Source organism: Pezoporus wallicus, unplaced genomic scaffold, assembly GCF_028554395.1.
Source record: "Pezoporus wallicus isolate ANWC-B61680 ecotype Strahan unplaced genomic scaffold, APGP_CSIRO_Pwel_v1 contig_13458, whole genome shotgun sequence".
NCBI classification, from domain to species: domain Eukaryota; kingdom Metazoa; phylum Chordata; class Aves; order Psittaciformes; family Psittacidae; genus Pezoporus; species Pezoporus wallicus.
The window spans coordinates 1,311,346-1,329,681 of NW_026635549.1; the positions used below are offsets into that span (position 1 = coordinate 1,311,346).

The 18,336-nt window shown below is 41.7% G+C and overlaps 1 protein-coding gene across 10 annotated transcripts in view; it reads right to left on the reverse strand.

Annotated features, from left to right (window-relative positions):
- The window catches only part of PICALM (phosphatidylinositol binding clathrin assembly protein), a 74,767-nt gene extending 57,094 nt beyond the window's left edge, over positions 1-17,673 (reverse strand). For all 10 annotated transcript variants that reach the window (XM_057396757.1, XM_057396756.1, XM_057396753.1 and 7 more), the window contains exon 1: positions 17,661-17,673. The gene's annotated coding sequence lies outside the window, so the exon portion shown is untranslated. The remainder of the gene's footprint in view (positions 1-17,660) is intronic.
- Positions 17,674-18,336: the final 663 nt, after the last annotated feature.

Below are 18,336 nucleotides of genomic sequence, written 5' to 3' on the forward strand. Positions count from 1 at the left end.
CAAAACTTATTTAACTTAGACATGCGTACCAAATTTAACACATCTACATTAAGGGGAAACCTATCAGCACGAGTGAGCCAGATAAAGCTTTTTCTGCCAAATGCTGTTGTCAAACGTTCCTTCCTGCACATGATGTATACAGGGTGATTTTCAAGAAGGTTGTGAACTTCTAATTGCCTCTATTTCATAGAATCATAGAATAGTTAGGGTTGGAAAGGACCTTAAGATCATCCAGTTCCAACCCCCCTACTGTGGGCAGGGACACCTTACGCTAAATCGCATCACCCAAGGCTCTGTCCAACCTGGTCTTGAACACTGCCAGGGATGGAGCATTCACAACCTCCCTGGGAAAACCATTCCAGTGCCTCAACACCCTAACAGGAAAGAATTTCATTCTTATACTCAATCTAAACTTCCCCTGTTTAAGTTTTAACCCCTTACCCCTTGTCCTATCACTACAGTCGCTAATGAAGAGTCCCTCCCCAGCATCCCTATAGGCCCCCTTCAGATACTGGAAGGCTGCTATGAGGTCTCCACGCAGCCTTCTCTTCTCCAGGCTGAACAGCCCCAACTTCCTCAGCCTGTCTTCATACAGGAGGTGCTCCAGTCCCCTGATCATCCTCGTGGCCTCCTCTGGACTTGTTCCAACAGTTCCATGTCCTTTTTATGTTGAGGACACCAGAACTGCACACAATGCTCCAGGTGAGGTCTCACAAGAGCAGAGTAGAGGGGCAGGATCACCTCCTTCGACCTGCTGGTCACGCTCCTTTTGATGCAGCCCAGGATATGGTTGGCTTTCTGGGCTGCGAGCGCACACTGAAGCCGGCTCATGTTCATTTTCTCATTGACCAACACCCCCAAGTCCTTCTCCGCAGGGCTGCTCTGAATCTCTTCTCTGCCCAACCTGTAGCTGTGCCTGGGATTGCTCCGACCCAGGTGTAGGACCTTGCACTTGCCATGGTTAAACTGCATGAGGTTGGCATCAGCCCACCTCACAAGTGTGTCAAGGTCCCTCTGGATGGCATTCCTTCCCTCCAGGGTATCAACCGAACCACACAGCTTGGTGTCATCGGCAAACTTGCTGAGGGCGCACTCAATCCCACTGTCTATGTCAGTGACAAAGATGTTGAACAAGACCGGTCCCAAATTTCACGTAACAGATGAATGTTTAGGATTACTTATAGAGGCATGATTTTCCTCCCCCTTTAAAGTAATACTCCTTAGGACAGCTTTTCGGATACCCAAGTATTTATCTTCTGCTAAAGCATCATCCTTGCAAAGTTCCAAGTTTTATCAATGCTGCATTACTCTTAAGACCAGACCTTGAGTTCTTCCCCTGAACAAGACTACTGCTTTAGCACCCTAAGGCTGAGAAATACACAAGACATGCTGAAACCACTGAACACTTTGCTCTACACTGAATTCCTACAGTAACTTTGAAAGCATTTTATCACAAAATCTAGGCCAAAATAAGTATTTGCTCCCACACATACACTAGCACATTATTCCCACTGAGAAGTCTCTGTAAACTTAGAGCCTTGATCCTATCTTTACAAACATGCTTAATAATGAGCCTGTGAATCATATTCTAAAGGTGATTCTTGACTGCAAAGACAAGAAAATGCCTGTATTGGCAATTCTTGCATAAGTAGTACATTCAAGCTGAATATTTAACCCATTGGCCTGTTTAAATCAGGGAGAAACATGTATTCTTTTTCACTGATCATATGCTAGTTTTAATGTTTCATGGGTGAAATTAGACACAGCTATTTGTTCAACATTAAGTCAGCATTTTCAGAGCACATAACTGCAAACACTTGAGGATGCATCCACTTCTTTAGGTAATGAGTAGCTAGAAAGCAGGTACATACTTTAAGGGGTCTGTATAAGCAACACAGTTTGAGAATACCTTAGGGCAGGCAGCCAAGCAAGTTTTGATTTTGAGTGGCAGCCACCTGAATCATTATATTTCAGTTCAATATATGAGAGTATAATATCAATTCAATACATTAAATATTATGATAAATATGCAGTATAATATTTATAGTGCGGATAGTCCTATACAGCGGATGGCTGGAAGCACAATGAATTGCATTAGATGGAACACTTCTGTTTTGAAGAAGTCTAATTACTTTGAACACTGTATAACTTTTAGACTACTTTCATCTCCTACTGCAAACATGAAGCTATTTTAAGCTAACAGTCTGTATACATGTGAGTTTATCCTATGTTTTTACCTGAAGGTGCATAGAGAAGGCACGCAACATGATTTATAGATAGCCAAGATACATCAGTATGCGATGCCAAAGATATCAACCCTCAGGTTTTTTCACCACCACATACACATGGAATACATTATCATGCTGTTATCTATCTTTCTCTCTGACAAGAATAGTGCCCAAGCCATCTGCCTCTGCATACTGTAAATTTTTGGTTATAGTATGCACTTTCAGACCTCTCCTTCTGCTTCAAAGGAACATAGTCTGTAAATACCCCACAGTGATTACACCTTTGTACAATAAAAAGTTGTGCTAATGGATGTGTGTTAGAAACAAGACTTGTAAAGCACATGTACAAGCTGCTGCTGAAGTGCTGATAGTACGTAGCCACTCCCTGCAGATTGCTCTGAAATACCTCCTAAACTCAAAGTACCAACAAATACCCATACCTGGCAGCTTGCTAGCAGTGGTACAGTAGTAGCATTGTAGCCTAGTGGAACAGAGAAACCATTTTGTCAACAGCAGACACTGCAGAACAAGAAATCCCCAATGAGCACAGCTCTACAGTTATCCTGCAGCAAGACAACTTCTAGTTTTTACAAGGTGGGCCTTTAAGTAGGGTTCACTTCAGTATCGAACCCTCCCTCAATCCTACAAAGAACTCCTGACCTCAGCTTGTAGGAGTAAGTCCCATAGTTGGTGATACCCCTATTTGTGATAAAGCTAAAGGGCTGGTTTTCAAAGCTTCCAGACCCAAAACTCACCTGGTCCATATGGGATTCAGGTCAAACCTGTTGAAAAGTATACTCAAAGTACTTATGCTACCTTCCATCATCTGTGACTTCCTTAATGCTGCATTAAGGTTTAATAGAGAAAATACACCTGACTTCAGGCATAGCACATTTTGTCAATAAATACCTCCAGCACATTTCTAAACCTAAATATATATATCGTGTAAATACACAAAGTATTCACTCAAGGTAATCTATGTGTTTCTTAAATGTTTAGCTTCCATATCACTTTCTTCTAAAAGATGCATCAGAAAGCAATTTTGTAGTAGTAAAGCACCATCACTCCACAGCAAAGCGAAACTGAAACTACCACTGAGTGTTAACGCCAGCCTGACCTCTTACCACACCTCCCCCAGCGGATTTTCAAGCCCAAAATTCTCCTGATCTTCATAATTTTAGAACTAATCACATACAATCCACATTTTTTCCCCTCTTCAAATGACAGAGCTGCATCTGTAATTAGACAGTTTCACAGACGAAACCAAAGCTAAGAAGCAACCAAAGCCAAGAAGCAACCAAAGCCATCTGATACGAAGTTTTCCTACTTCAATACTTGCCTCATTTCACTCTCAAAAGTCTTACTCACCCTAGCAGAGTTGTTTGGATTATGTTATTTTGTCCCATTTTAAAATAAGACTTCGGAAATTAGATTTCCTTCTCAACAGAATCTAATTCAAAGCAAGAATAGAACATGAACGCTGAGCTAAAGGAGATACACCTCTGTACTTACTGCCATCAGTGCTGCAACTACAGATGAAGACGCAGCACTGATGATACCCACCTCCATACAACATGACCTTCTCTACATTAAAGGTTTTCCAGTTTCTTGAAAGCACTTATGCCAAAACACATCATCTACTATGGAGCTTCCCAGGCTGTGGAATGCCTGCAGCACTTTAGGTGTTCTGGTGTCCTCAGCAAACTGGAATTCTATAGGATAATAAATTCAGTGTAATTGTACAAGTATTCAAATGCATGCAGGACATGTGTCTTGGCAGATAGCATCCTCTACAGCTTCACCTTCAGTAAACGGCTATCCAGTGAATACCTGGTTAAATAAAAAAGACCCAGAAACATCATTTTGTGCAAATAAGCCTTCTTTTGACAAGAGTTCTTGCTGGTTTGTTGTACAAAAGAAGCTGTACTTGTCAATACATTCTAATGGTGAAACAGCATCTATTAAAGATCCTTTTGCCCCTGCAGTACATTGGTTAAAAACAGAACTCCACTTTTAACTGCTTTTCATATAAAGTAGCAAAACTGTGATTTTAACCTGATAAAGGGAAAAATCTGGGAAACTTCTTCACCAAAGAGGTTTAAGCCATATCCTGAAATAGTATGGTTATTAAATTATGATCTTCCAACATCATAACTATGCAAAAATGACCAAGTAACTTGAATTCATTTTAATATTGGGAGTATCAAAAGCCCAGTGCATAAACTTACTGCAAGTGATGCATTTTCTGGCACATAAAAAACAGAAGTCCAAATATATGATTTTCTAAACATTATTTATTAAAAGAGAGTGCTATAGACTTCCTTATAAATAGCAAGATGCTCACCGGTCAGAAGAAAACTCCTCACACATTAGGCATCAGCCTAGATTCTTACTATGAATTAACTTTACACACATAATGCTACAACTCAGCTATGTAATATTTCCTATTCTGTGTGGAAAACCTTTGTATCTTACATTTCTGTTGATCTCTAAGGAAATACTTAGAGCAGTGCCCTGTCAGATGATTGCTTCCTGATTTAGCTGACTAAACAGAGCTTAACAGGTCTCAGTGAAAACTGCAGCTCTCATTTAAGAGCTTATATGTGACAAAAGATGTAGCCCAACAAAAGGGGGGAAAATAAAGCAAAGTCAAGAGAAACACACTGCTAATGAACAACAAAATGATTTCATTGAGTGAGTTACGCTGGGGAATACTTTTCCCCTCCCTGTAGTTTCTATAGAAGCTGGACAACCCCAAACCAACCACCCTCAAGATTTTACCATTAAAGTTCCCTCCACTGGCAATAGAGAGGCAACAAAAACACCTGCTCAAAGCTTGCTGCAAAGCTTTCCTTCCCAAATCTCAGTTAACAGACCAAAGAAAGAAGCAATTTAAATCATCTGCTTTTATATCACATGTCCTGATCGGAATGTTCAAAGCAGCAAATCCTCAAACTTCAAATATTTACCGTTCAATGAAAAAATCAAACACCAACCTACAAAGCAACTGGCAGAAAATCACACAACAGCACAGGTTTACACAGTTGGGGACTTGGGCTCATACCTCACAGATCAAAAAGGCCAAATTTTGGACCCCCTGATGATACACAAAACAGTCTGAATACACAGAATGTGTTTAAGGTTTATCTTTCTCTATGCTGAAGCAGTGAAAGAAAAATAGCGGGCTTTGTAACAAAGCATGTAGTATAAAGTCCGAACTGAATTCTAGACATCAAATTGTGTTGCTTTCCGCTTTTTCCTTGCTCTTTCCCCTAAGCCACACAGGTGATTTCTTTATGCAAAAGGCCATCTGCATGCCAGCCATGTCTATATGACTTCTGTCTACTCTTGTGGGACTAATCTTCATTTGTCCCAGCAGGAACAGGAGAAAGCATAACAAAATCCATGAAGCCGCTCCTTCCATACTAATGTATTTGGTGAAGGGCAAAATTCCAGTAATTCTGGTTAAAAAACTATCACTACTTTCTAAATTAAGATTTTTTTTTAAGCAACTAAAATCCAAGTTACCTGATTTTACAGTACTTCTTGTAGCCATTTTAACGCAAGCTCCATCAATTCCATACAATCTGTTTCACACTGGGCACTTAAAGTAGCTGAACTCACTTAAGGAGATTTGTCACTGACAGCCACTTCCATACTTTTCCTTTTGACCAATTCAGGATTGGATTTTGACATTAGTTGTTAGCAAATGGGATAAAACAGAGCCCCAGAGCTCAAAGAACCAGTGAATGAAAAAAAATCACCCCCTTCCCCATCAAAGCACAGGTATCTCCTCAGAACTGTTCCAACTGACACTCACGTACACTTACTGTGCAGCACTCCCATGATGGGAGACAGTCAAGTAAAGGAACAGCTAAAACTTTCCATACTATTAATAGGAATGTTGAAAATGCCTAATTTAGCTTTTACTTCCTTCTTCAATTTAGACTAACCTCTCCCATGGGATATATAGAGCTCCCGGAGCAAACAAAACTCATCCTGGCTCATCCCAAGTACAGCTTCAATGCACATTTGACAAGCACCCTTTTACAAAGGCACAACACCTGAAGGAGCAAACCCATCTTTTACAGCCCATAGCAAAACTGCTCAAAGTTTTACAATACAGGGCAATTGATGCAGGTTAGGATGGAGCAGAAATGGTCTTCACTGAACATGAAAGTGAAAACAAAGCTGTATTTTTCCAGCACCACACATTAAACTTTACTGATTTTCAATGGATCAAGCACATGAACTCACAAAGGGAAACCCACCCTCTTACAACAAACCTGAGTTTCATAAATCCAGATCAGCTTCTTTCTCTCATCTCTTGGTTTTAGAGAGCATTCACTAGCACTTTATGTGCTTATCAAGTTTCACAAAGTTTCAGAGCAAACATGGAGCTTCAAACCCTTAAGTTTGAAACTGGACTGATAAGGGAAGCTGTATACAGAGAACTCCTCTGTATCCCACAGCTTTCAGACAGGAATTTCTCTATTTACCATGCACAAAGCCACGTCCCTATCACAAACAGCCTCTAAGATAAACTCAAGCCAAGAGAAGAAGTAAATAACATCTGTCTTTTGGTCCTCAGTAAAAGATGATTTCAGTCAGATTCTATTTTTAAAGTGAAATTGTTTCATAAAGAAAAGCTGTTAATGCAAAAGAATTTATTCCATTTACTTCAAAGTAACTTTTATTCACTGGTGAAAACCTCAGCAGAGCTAAAAAGAATATGGAGCTATAGTAAAACTAGGTGTTGTAACATCTTGTGTCAGCCCTGCTATATATACACCAAGAGACCACATTCCTGTCTACAAAGGCTCCTCACTGACAGTTTAAAATAAGGACAGAAGTATCTCCTCCAATTCACTATTCTATTTACAGATAATTAAATCTGAAGAAAGTCTCCTCATAAAACAACTATGTGTAAACAAAAAGCAAACCTCAACAAAACAGAACATCAGCTCCTGGAAATGTAAGAGCTTCAAGTTCATAACAACGCAATTCCAAACAGCAGAGGTTGAACCAACTATGCTGTTCCCTGCTATTTGACAACAAACACAAAAGTTTCTCTGAATTTCCATCTCCTTCACACACCAAATTCAGCACTGAAACAAATTTCACATATTCCAGATTTTTTAATGCAAAGTAATGGGCTGGGAAATTTACTTAATTTATTGTTTAGCTTTAATTACACTTGAGAGGCTTAATGATAGTACTGTTGTGGCAAAGCATTCCAACTGAACACATCTGGAGGAAAGTCTGAACTAGCTCCCTGTTAACCATCAAGAACTTAAATATAACAGTCAGTACCCAGGCCATCCCAACACAGTGTGCTGGTCCCTGTGTTTCAAACACTTTACAACTAGGAGTCGTGCAACTGGAGCTTTTCTGTATGACAGCTAATAGAATGAAGCAACTTATTGTTGCTGCATTTCATATGCTTATTATAAATATCTACAGGCCAGAAATGCAAAAGTATTCAGATGTGGTTTCCATTGACTTTTCTTTCATTCCCATGATCAAAATAGACTTCATGTTTCTTTCGTGTACTCAAACTCAATTCTGCAATGCTGTACTGTGACACTCACGACAAACACAAGCACTGCAGGGAGAAATAACTCCTACTGAATTTGACAGGTTATTAATATGTTAAAAATAATTTTATTAAAGGGATAACAAATCCAAGGTCAGTAACCTGAATAAACCCCAGCTAATGAGAGCATAGCATTACTATCATAGAATCACAGAATGGTATGGGTTGGAAAGGACCTTAAGATCATTTAGTTCAGCCCCTGCCATGACCAGGGAGACCTCGCACTAGACCATACCGCCTAAGGCTCTGTCCAACCTGGTGTTGAACACTGACAGGGATGGAGCATTTACCACTTCTTTTGGCAATCTATTCCAGCACCTCACCACCCTCACAGTAAAGAACTTCTTCCTTATACCTACCCTGAATTTCCACTGTTTAAACCCATCATCCCTTGTCCTATCACTACAATCCCTGATGAAGAGTCCCTCCCCAGCACCCTTACAGGCCCCCTTCAGATACTGGAAGCTGCTTTGAGGTGTCCATACAGCTTCTCCAGGCTGAACAGCCCCAACTTCCTCAGCCTGTCTTCATACAGGAGGTGCTCCAGTCCCCTGACCATCCTCATGGCCTTGTTCCAACAGTTGCATGTCCTTTTTATGTTGAGGACACCAGAACTGCACAGTGCTTCAAATGGGGTCTCAGGACAGCAGAGCAGAGGAGCAGGATCACCTGCATCGACCTGCTGGTCATGCTCCTTTTGATGAAGATAGGTATCTGACTAAGCCAGGCTCAATGAAGACAGCTTTACATCAACACAGAAATGAAGAACTGCTTCATGAACTACAGCTGTATGGAGCTGCCACACATAATCAAGTAAATATTCCTAAATAGACTGATTTTTAAATGAAAGCTATTTTTAATCTCTTCATAACAGTCTATTTGCTGAATGGACACCAACAGCTCCTGGCAAATACAGAAAGGGACAGACAATTAAATCCAATCATGTTATACCACCGTTCTCGGGATGGGGACTTACCATCAAAGAGTTTAAACAACCTTTAACATTTCATATAAAAAAATAAGGTCAGATCAAGAATAGAGTTCCATAGTCTGAAATAGGTTGCATGATGGCTGCAGCTTTTATGACAATACTGGGCAGGGAGGGAGGGAAAGGGAATAAATCAAAATCAAGTATGACCCAATTTCCAATTAAATATCGACCCACCTGTCAGCAACAGCAGAGATATCAGCCAAACAGAATCACAGAATAGTTAGGGTTGGAAAGGACCTTAAGATCATCCAGTTCCAACCCTCTTGCCATGGGCAGGGACACCTCACACTAAACCATGTCACCCAAGGCTCTGCCCAACCTGGCCTTGAACACTGCCAGGGATGGAGCATTCACAACCTCCCTGGGCAACCCATTCCAGTGCCTCACCACCCTAACAGTAAAGAACTCCTTCCTTATAGCCAATGTAAACTTCCCCTGTTTAAGTTCTAACCCATTACCCCTTGTCCTATCACTACAGTCCCTAACAAAGAGTCCCTCTCCAGCACCCCTATAGGCACCAATATGTGCAACTGCAAACAAAACATAGGTGAAATGCTGATGTGATTTCTGAACATACAGGGAGAAAACAGGGGAAGAGAGGGACACAACACTACACAACAAATCTAAATCCAAAGCACAAAGCACACATTTATCCAGCAAGAGTCAGGTACAGAAACGTCTCCATAGCACATTACAGCTCCTTATCCACCCCACAAGAATCCAAACAGCAGCAGCAGTAAAGCAAGTCACAAGCAGCCAAGCAGCCCTTAAGAACTCCAAGGCAATCATAGAATCATAGAATAGTTAGGGTTGGAAAGGACCTTAAGATCATCTAGTTCCAACCCCCCTGCCATGGGCAGGGACACCTCACACTAAACCATGTCACCCAAGGCTCTGTCCAACCTGGCCTTGAACACTGACAGGGATGGAGTATTCACAGCTTCCCTGGGCAACTCATTCCAGTGCCTCACCACCCTCACAGTAAAGAACTTCTTCCTTATATCCAACCTAAACTTCCCCTGTTTAAGTTTTAACCCATTACCCCTTGTCCTGTCACTACAGTCTCTAATGAAGAGTCCCTCCCCAGCATCCCTTAAATGTCTTAAATGCCTTTTCCAACCTAGTTGATTCTATGATTCTAAGACACCAACTTTTACCTTGTGACAGCCAGGACCCTCAAACTTTGGTCTGGCAGGTAAAGCAACAACTCATAACCAGAACTGCTCTGAGTGGATTTACTGACAGATTAAAGGCATAGAAAAATCTATGTATTTAAATAGAGATGAATACTTAAAACATGTTTACTTCTGCTTGTAACCTGAGTTTAGTTTAAAATTTTGCATCTTACCAACTCTGGGTCTGGAGATCCAGTTTGCTACCATAACTTTAGAAGCCTTTGCCATGCCGCTGAATACCACTGGGTTGAGTTTGATTTGTTGGGGTGTTTTTGAGCAAAGCTAATTGAGGAATAATATTAATTTCATTACCGCCTTTTCCAACTGAATTAAAAAGTCTCAGTTTTTAGAAGTTATTAATATGAAAAGCTTTTATACATTAAAAACTTTACTAGGAAACAATGTTATTAAGGATTTACACCTGCTGCTTTAACTTGTGTTAAATCACTACTAAAAATTAACAAATGTTTCAACCAATAGAGATACTTTGTTGATGTCCTAACACACAGTTGGCAACTGGAATAGCTGGGCTGCATGCTACTGCAAGTACCATATTTAGAGTAAATATGTGAAATACCAGAGCAGTTTCAACCCGTGCCAACTTACCACTTCCTACATAAGCAAAAGCATCACTGCTGCAGAAGGGCACCACTGCTAGAACATATGGATGCTGGGAGTGAAGGGCTGCTTGCTTGGGAGGAACCAGTAAAGAACATTAAGTGAAGATTCCCAAAGTCTCTTTTTAGGAGAAAAGGAAAAAGGGGGTGATGTGGAGAGCTCTTCCACAGTGAATTAGCATAGGGCTGAAAGAAGTTATGTAGGAGAGTTCAAAATGAGACAGAACACAAAAGGTGGGGTGTGTAACTTTATAGACTAGGTATATGTCACACAGGAATTAAACTAAAACCACAGAATTTCCCTTTATGCCACTGTTCAGGAAACGTTCTTATACTTCAGGCTAGGAATTGACAGTGCCAAGTTAAATTTTGGTATAGATCTTGTTAGCTTACACCCTCTGTTTTGAGGTAAAACTTACAAAATCCCAATTTCCTCATGTTTAATATTACAAATGATCCAGATAAGCATTACTTTAATAAAGCTCCTTTAGCAAAACAGCACAGAAGACATTTAGTCACAAATGGAAAATCCAGTGTATCTGCTAAGCCCTCACGAAAATCTTAACTTTCTCAAGTTACTTTCACACAGCTAAATACAGCTTAGTCCCCTGATTTCTCAGAGCTCAATGCCAGATTTCTCACATATTACTCCTAACTTCGACTTGCCATTAGAAGGCTCAGGAGTACCACAAGGTAGCACCAAATTTACTAACAGTATTTTGAGGTTTAGAAACTGCCAGCTAATTGCTATGGTTCTGACGTAAAGCTAAAGGTTAAATACAAAGTATTTCTACTTCCTCTGAGTTTAGAAAGATACATACTCAATAAAGTCATACCCTGCCTGCTCAATCCCATTTTACAATGGAGAAAACTGCTAGAAGAGCAAGAAAAATACCAACCCCCCACAACTTGATATCAATATCAGCTTCTTTCCACTTGGTTGCTGCTTTTTGGCCAGTTATTTCTTGTTTACTTCTAATCCTGTGCTGATGTAATCAGTCCTAAAATCTCTCTCCTACCTAAGCCAAGATAACATTCAGCTCCAACTCACACCTACTTCCAGCATTAAGACTTCAACCAGAAGGAACTCTAACTGGTTAAACTGATGGACAAAACCCCAGCTCTTTGACACAAAGCAAAGTTTTCATTGCTGCAGCAGGAGCTTGCCAAGACACTCGGAAGTAAGAGCACATACTTGAGATTATTGCTTTAAAGTTGTATCCTGAATTATTTGGAAATGTTTAATAACTGGCCCACTACATGACTTGAAGATTTTATAAACAAGTCATTTACAATACTCACCTGATTTCTTCTAATGTGCTTGAGGAACAGCTTCTGCACAGCTTACAGAAAGCAAGAGTGTCTATGACTGACCAGTAGTAGACGAGTGGACTATATTTAAAGTAGTACATTTAAAATGTGTGAGACTTGGGGAGTGAAAAGATTTTAAAGATACTGTGAAAATTTAAGTTTAGGAAGGTTGTAAAAAAAAACAAAATAAATTAAGCTTTCAAATTAAGCAGGTGTCCTCAACATAAAAAGGACATGGAACTGTTGGAACAAGTCCAGAGGAGGCCACCAAGATGATCAGGGGACTGGAGCACCTCCTGTATAGGCTGAGAAAGTTGGGGCTGTTCAGCTTGGAGAGGAGAAGGCTGCATGGAGACCTCAGAGCAGCTTCCAGTATCTGAAGGGGGCCTATAGGGATGCTGAGGAGGGACTCTTCATTAGGGACTGTAGCGATAGGACAAGGGGTAACAGGTTAAATCTTAAACAGGGGAAGTTTAGATTGGATACAAGGCTGAAGTTCTTTCCTGTTAGGGTGGTGAGGCACTGGAATGGGTTGCCCAGGGAGGTTGTGAATGCTCTATCCCTGGCAGTGTTCAAAGGCCAGTTTGGACAGAGCCTTGGGTGACATGGTTTAGTGTGAGGTGTCCCTGCCCATGGCAGGGGGATTGGAGCTAGATGATTGCAAGGTCCTTTCCAACCCTAACTATTCTATGATTCTCTAAATGGAAAAGGTGTCTCTGCTTCAGAAAACATGGTGCATTTTGCAGGGAGAGCAAGAGTCAGTCATGTTAAAAGTTAACTTTCCCAGCATTCTACCATCAGTCCTTTACTGATCACGTACTTTATACAAGGCATATACACAAAGCAAAAAAAAAAAGAGAAGTTTTAATTCCATGTTGGATAGTAAGTTGTATCATTATGCAAACTAGTGTTACTTTGTGCGCCAAGTCACTAGGAACAGCCTAAAACTTTCACATCTACAGATCAGAAATTCATTTTAGGATTAGGAACTAAAGACTGAAATAGAGCATGAGGTCACAGGCTGAACTGCAAAGGAATTGCCTCCTCCAAGCATTGCTTTTAGAACATAGAGATGACAGCACCATTTAAAAGAACTAAACCTCGCAAGTACAGCTCCAGCCCAAAGTTACATGACACCTGACTAACCACAGCTGAGGGGAAACAGTGACAGTATGAAGATTCACAGTGAGCTGACTGCAGGTGTCCTACAGCTTCTCCTGTTTAGTTCCTGCGTCTTACTTCATCCAAGGTAGAATATTGCTTCAGGCTAAGTAAAATAAAACAACAGCTGCAGAACTAAATGGCTATTCTTGCTGCAAATGAGCAGCTGTGGCAGAAAATTGGCCCTCTGGCAGTCTAGAGGAGGGCAATAGCTCTCATCCTCTCCTAAAAGGCACGAGCATTTGTAAGGAATTCCAGTAAGAAGTTAGGAAAAGTTGGCTAAGGAAGGAATGACAAAGGAGTCATGGAAGAACTCAGGAAAAAAAACCCTGAGTACTTCAAAAGAAAGTTGTAATAATGCAATTATCTGTATTTGAAATAATTACACGGAATAGTTGGAGGCAACAATGGATTGCCTCCAGGTATTTAAGTCAACTAGAAAATGGGAAGCAAAGCCACGAGAAACTTCAGGTAATCCTGCCAAACCCAGAAGGATTTGGTGAAGTACTACAATACCATAAAAGGAACGTGGGTAATCTATTCCTACTGGATAATATGGTAGTATCCACAGACGCCAGCAGTTAACTCACCACATCACTGAAGTAACCCACTTGCCCTTCAGCATGTAAAGGCAAGTGAGCACTTAAAATACTGCTTTTCCCAGCTTTACTACAAATCTCTTGTGAGAAACAGGGAAAAGGAGTGATCCTTGTCCTTCAGTTCTGCAAGATTATCTTCTGCTTACCCCCATCTGGAAAACAGCAGCTGGCCCCAACACAGACAGAAAACAAGGCTTCAGCTGCACTTTTATCTCCACTAGCAGTAGCCTCTAGACAAAACCAAACCAAACCAGCTACACAAGCTCCCATAAGTGCAGTTTACTTTCATTTACACAGCTTCTTGCAAACATCTCCCAGTGCAGGGGAGGGTTTTGGTTTATCGTCTTCCTCAAGAACACGGATTTTTCTTCACAATAAGGAGTCAAGGAAGTTAAGCTCTGGCATAACTATAGAGAGATTTCCTGTTAAGAATGGATAATTACAGCATTGCAACTTCCTTCCAAGCCATCCATCCACATTCTCCTTTAAAGAGCACTACTCCATTAGCTACAAGCAGATGGGGTTACTATGTCGTACTCATTCAAGAACCCAACCCTGAGGATGTTTCACATCAAAGCTGTTTTAACTACACTCCACAACATGTGCTTGTACACAAACATCGTTATGCTACTGAGATATCGCTGCTACAGTGGTTTAACTGAATTGACACTGTGAAACCTTCTACTAGGCATTAACTATCCATCTTCTGGGTTTCCTAATATTAATTACCCACCACACATACATATGCAAGGACTTCCCCTTCCCTCCTTTAAAATCATCCCAAAAAGAGGAGTGAAACCCAGCAACAAGGTTTCCAGCACAATTTACATTCAAACAACCTAAAGCACTTGTTCTTAGCATCACTAAACAGCACTGAACACAGCAACAAAAAGCTAAACAGGAAAGAAAGGGTTGTATAAATCCCAGCGCACAAGGTAAACCCACAAGCCAGTCCTGAGCTCTCACGGCTCAGAGAGGTGTGAAAACTAGGACAAAGTCCTAGTGAAACTGGGTTTTCTGTAAAAGAACTATGCTTTGAGGGTTTCAAGGCTATTAAACCTGTCTGATGGCTATAAAAGCAGCAATCCATCATTACAAAAGCAGCACCTACATTACAAAACAGAATCCTTATCCCAGCTAAATGACTGGACTTTCTAAACAGGAGAAAATTAAAACTAACATATCCTGAGTGCAAGGATATGACCATAAGATGATTTTTGCTACTTATCATAAGATATGTCCATTTGCAAGTTAGAATTATTTCTGCCTCAAACAAACCAAGCAACTAAGCTTTGTAACAGGAGAGAAAAAATATCATTACTCTAAAGAATATTCTATCATCATGGGCTAAGAATGCCTTTTTACACTCTGATTATTAAGGTAATGCTCACTGAGGGAAATACAGAGGGAATATAGAAGCCTAGAATGGCGAGCACTTAAGTTTTGGAATCCCACAGGCAGTCAAGGACAAGATAAAGAAGTACAGGGATAATCACGTGCACAGGTACATATGCTAGATTTGCCCCCATTTGTAGGGGTTAACATGAGACTGAGCTAATTCAGTGTGTTCATGATGGCTCAAGCTTAGTAAAGAAAGAATCTCAGAAACAAGATCAGAAAGATACTAAGATCTGTGCAAGCCACACAAATACCACATTAGCAAGAATGCATGTCAGGGTCACAGCAAGTGCTACAAAACTCAGACTTCATTCCAGGACAGCATGAGGAAACTCAGTTTATCAACCCACCCAGGACACAACCTTTAAACAAGGTAAGTTTTAGCTGTCATTATCACAACAAACACCAATTAGAGAAGTATTTAAGCAGCATGCCACCTATGAAGACAGGTATATTGAGTGTCATTCACAGGGAGATGTCAGCTCACAGGACTTCCCTAGTAGTTAACACTGTTTGCTGTAAAAGGAAGATATGTACAAAGAACTCGGAGGTGGGGCTGGACTCACAGCAGAAAGCATTCATTTTTAAACATACAACCATAAACGGTATGAACAAAGAAAATCTTCAAAATACAAAACCATGTGTCATTTCCTGATGCCAGGAACAGAAAGTCCTAACAAACGTATTAGAGGCAGCACACAAAACTTAGCTACCCATGCTCTACTTTAACCACTAAAAAAAAGAAGCGACTAGTAGTAAAACTACTTTAAAAAACCCAAGTTTACATTGCTGTAATTAAAGAAAATCTCTGAGAAAGAAACAGGAACTGGGATTTTTGAGAGTCTGGAGCAGACAAGGGAAATACAGAAATGGTTTTCTCATCCAGCAGCTACCAGACAGCTTTCTAAGGAAGTTCAAGCACCCTTTTACAGCAGCATCCTATAAATCTCAATTAGGATGCCCCCCAGCAAGAACACCACCCTGCTATACACACACCAGCCCAAAAAGCACTTGCCAGTTTGATGTTCCTTTTCATAAAGCTTACACCATGAAATAATTCAGATGCTAAATGGCTTATTATCAAAACTGGAGTTTTAGCCTTATTCCAGGCTAAACCTGACAAAGTTTTGTTTCCAGAAAGCCTCCCTTCTGTTGTGTGAAATCCAGTAACACCATGACTTCATATAGAAGCCATATGACAAAGTGTGTTCTCTACCCGAGACTAGGGTACTTAAAGCTTCAGCCTTCTGACCCTGCGGGCTGACCAAAAGCCATTCAGTCTTCAGGCAAGGGGTGAAATAGAAGAGGGAATACCAGAAAGAAACTGAGGTGACTGTTGTGGGGCTACCCTATAAAATTGATCATATCCCTCTCAGGTACTCACAAAACAAGAACTTCTTAAAGGTTTAAGTCAGACATGCTTTGGTGAAAAAAAAGAAATAACTATGTACAACTAATCCTAGTACTGTTATCTGGTCTTCTCGTTTGGATATAGAGGAAGCCAGAAGACACATATTCAAGACACATTAAGACCCACCATTCTCCTTACAGACGTGGGTGGGAGGAAAGGAGAAAGATTATAGATTATATACAGAAGGCAGAGCCATACATCTCCCTCCAGTATCTTTCCTTACATACCGGCGTGTGTGTGTGTGGTGAGGACAGGCGATGACAAGGAGGGGAAAGAAGGGTGTTTAAAATGCCTAGAATAAATAGATGTAAGATAATCAGGTATTCAAGCCAAGAACTTCCTCAATCCTGTAACCCTACAGCATAATGGGAGACACACTAATATGAACTTCAGTGCTTATCATTCTCTTCATAATCAGCTGGATGGAATGGAGTTGATAGAAAACATTTTAAACCCTTCCACCTTGGTTCCGTTTCAACTAGAAGCCGGAAAAAGGCCAGTCCCTGTATGGGATGTTGAGCTCAGGTAGTGAAAGGTCTAAAGAAGCCCTCTCAGGCCCATCTTCCCAAGTGAAGGGAACCGACCAGGAAGGCAAGGCTAAGACCACCACCCTTCCCGAGAGAAAATAGCCCCTCAAGCACTCATTTCACATATTCTTCTGTGTGGAAGAGTTATAAGAATGATACAGAAGCAATATTCTTTTTTCTAGTAGACTGTGGAAAAGCATTAAGATAACTGGTCAGCTATTCCTTCTTGAAACTCCCTCTATAGAATGGGGGAGTGCTGTCCTCGCAAAACACAAATGAGATCAATTACTAAGGAAATTACAGCCCATTCCTCTGCTTGGTTCTCCCCGTCCAAGGAAGGGGTATGGGGCAAGTCCTGCCCTTCAGGAGCTCACATTGTCCAGGGCCCTGTGCATAGAGCCAGTAAGGCCCCTTCTGGAGAGCAGAGACACTGAACAGCCTCTCCCAAGATCTCCATCGCCACGTCCCCGACCCTACCCCCGCCATAAGAATGCCCTGCGCCGAAACACACGGAGCTCCTCAGCCTGACGAGGCTTTACCGGTGGGAAAGGAGGCATCCCCAGAGCCGGTCCTCAGCTCCACGGGACCGCGGGACAGGCCGGGCACGGGGGAAGCCGTCCGGCCGCCATCCCTCCCCAGTACTCACAGTCTAGGTGCTTCTTCTTTCCGGGCCGCCCGCCTCAGAGCCGGCGCCTCATGGAGGGGGATGAAGAGGAGGAGGAGGAAGGGCTCAGCCCGCCCAAACCAGGTGACGCCTGAGGGAAGGTGGCATCCCTTCCACCTCGGGGCTAGGCGGCAGCGAGCGGGTGGCGGTGTCTGTGGGCCCCTGTTTGGGTCCAGCTCGCAGGGTGAAGGTGCTGTCCTGGAGGTGTTCTCGCCCTGAGGGAAGTTTTCGTGTTTCTCAGTGTGGAAAGTTGTGTGGGACCTCCTTCAGTGTCACCTTAAACTGGATGTAAAGGGGAAGTCTGCGCGCAGGCAGTGAGTTTGGCTGCTGCGGTTGTGCTTCTCCTCAGTTCCCTCCATCTGAAAGGCTGCGCAAGGTTCCTCCAGTGTACCTCATGGCAAGCACAAAGAATGGGTGGGTTTCGGGCCTGTCATCATCAGCTCCCACTTTTTTGCTTCTCAGCTTCTGGAGGCTTGTGGACTGAGTTGGTGGCTCTGTCTTTGGCTTGTTAGGGTTACATAAGAGTCGTAGAACCAGAGAACGGTTTGGGTTGGAAGGGACCTTAAACCTATGCAGTTCCAACCCCTGCCACAGGCAGGGACACCTTCCACTAGAGCAGCTTGCTCCAAGGCCCTGTGTTCAACCTGGCCTTGAACAC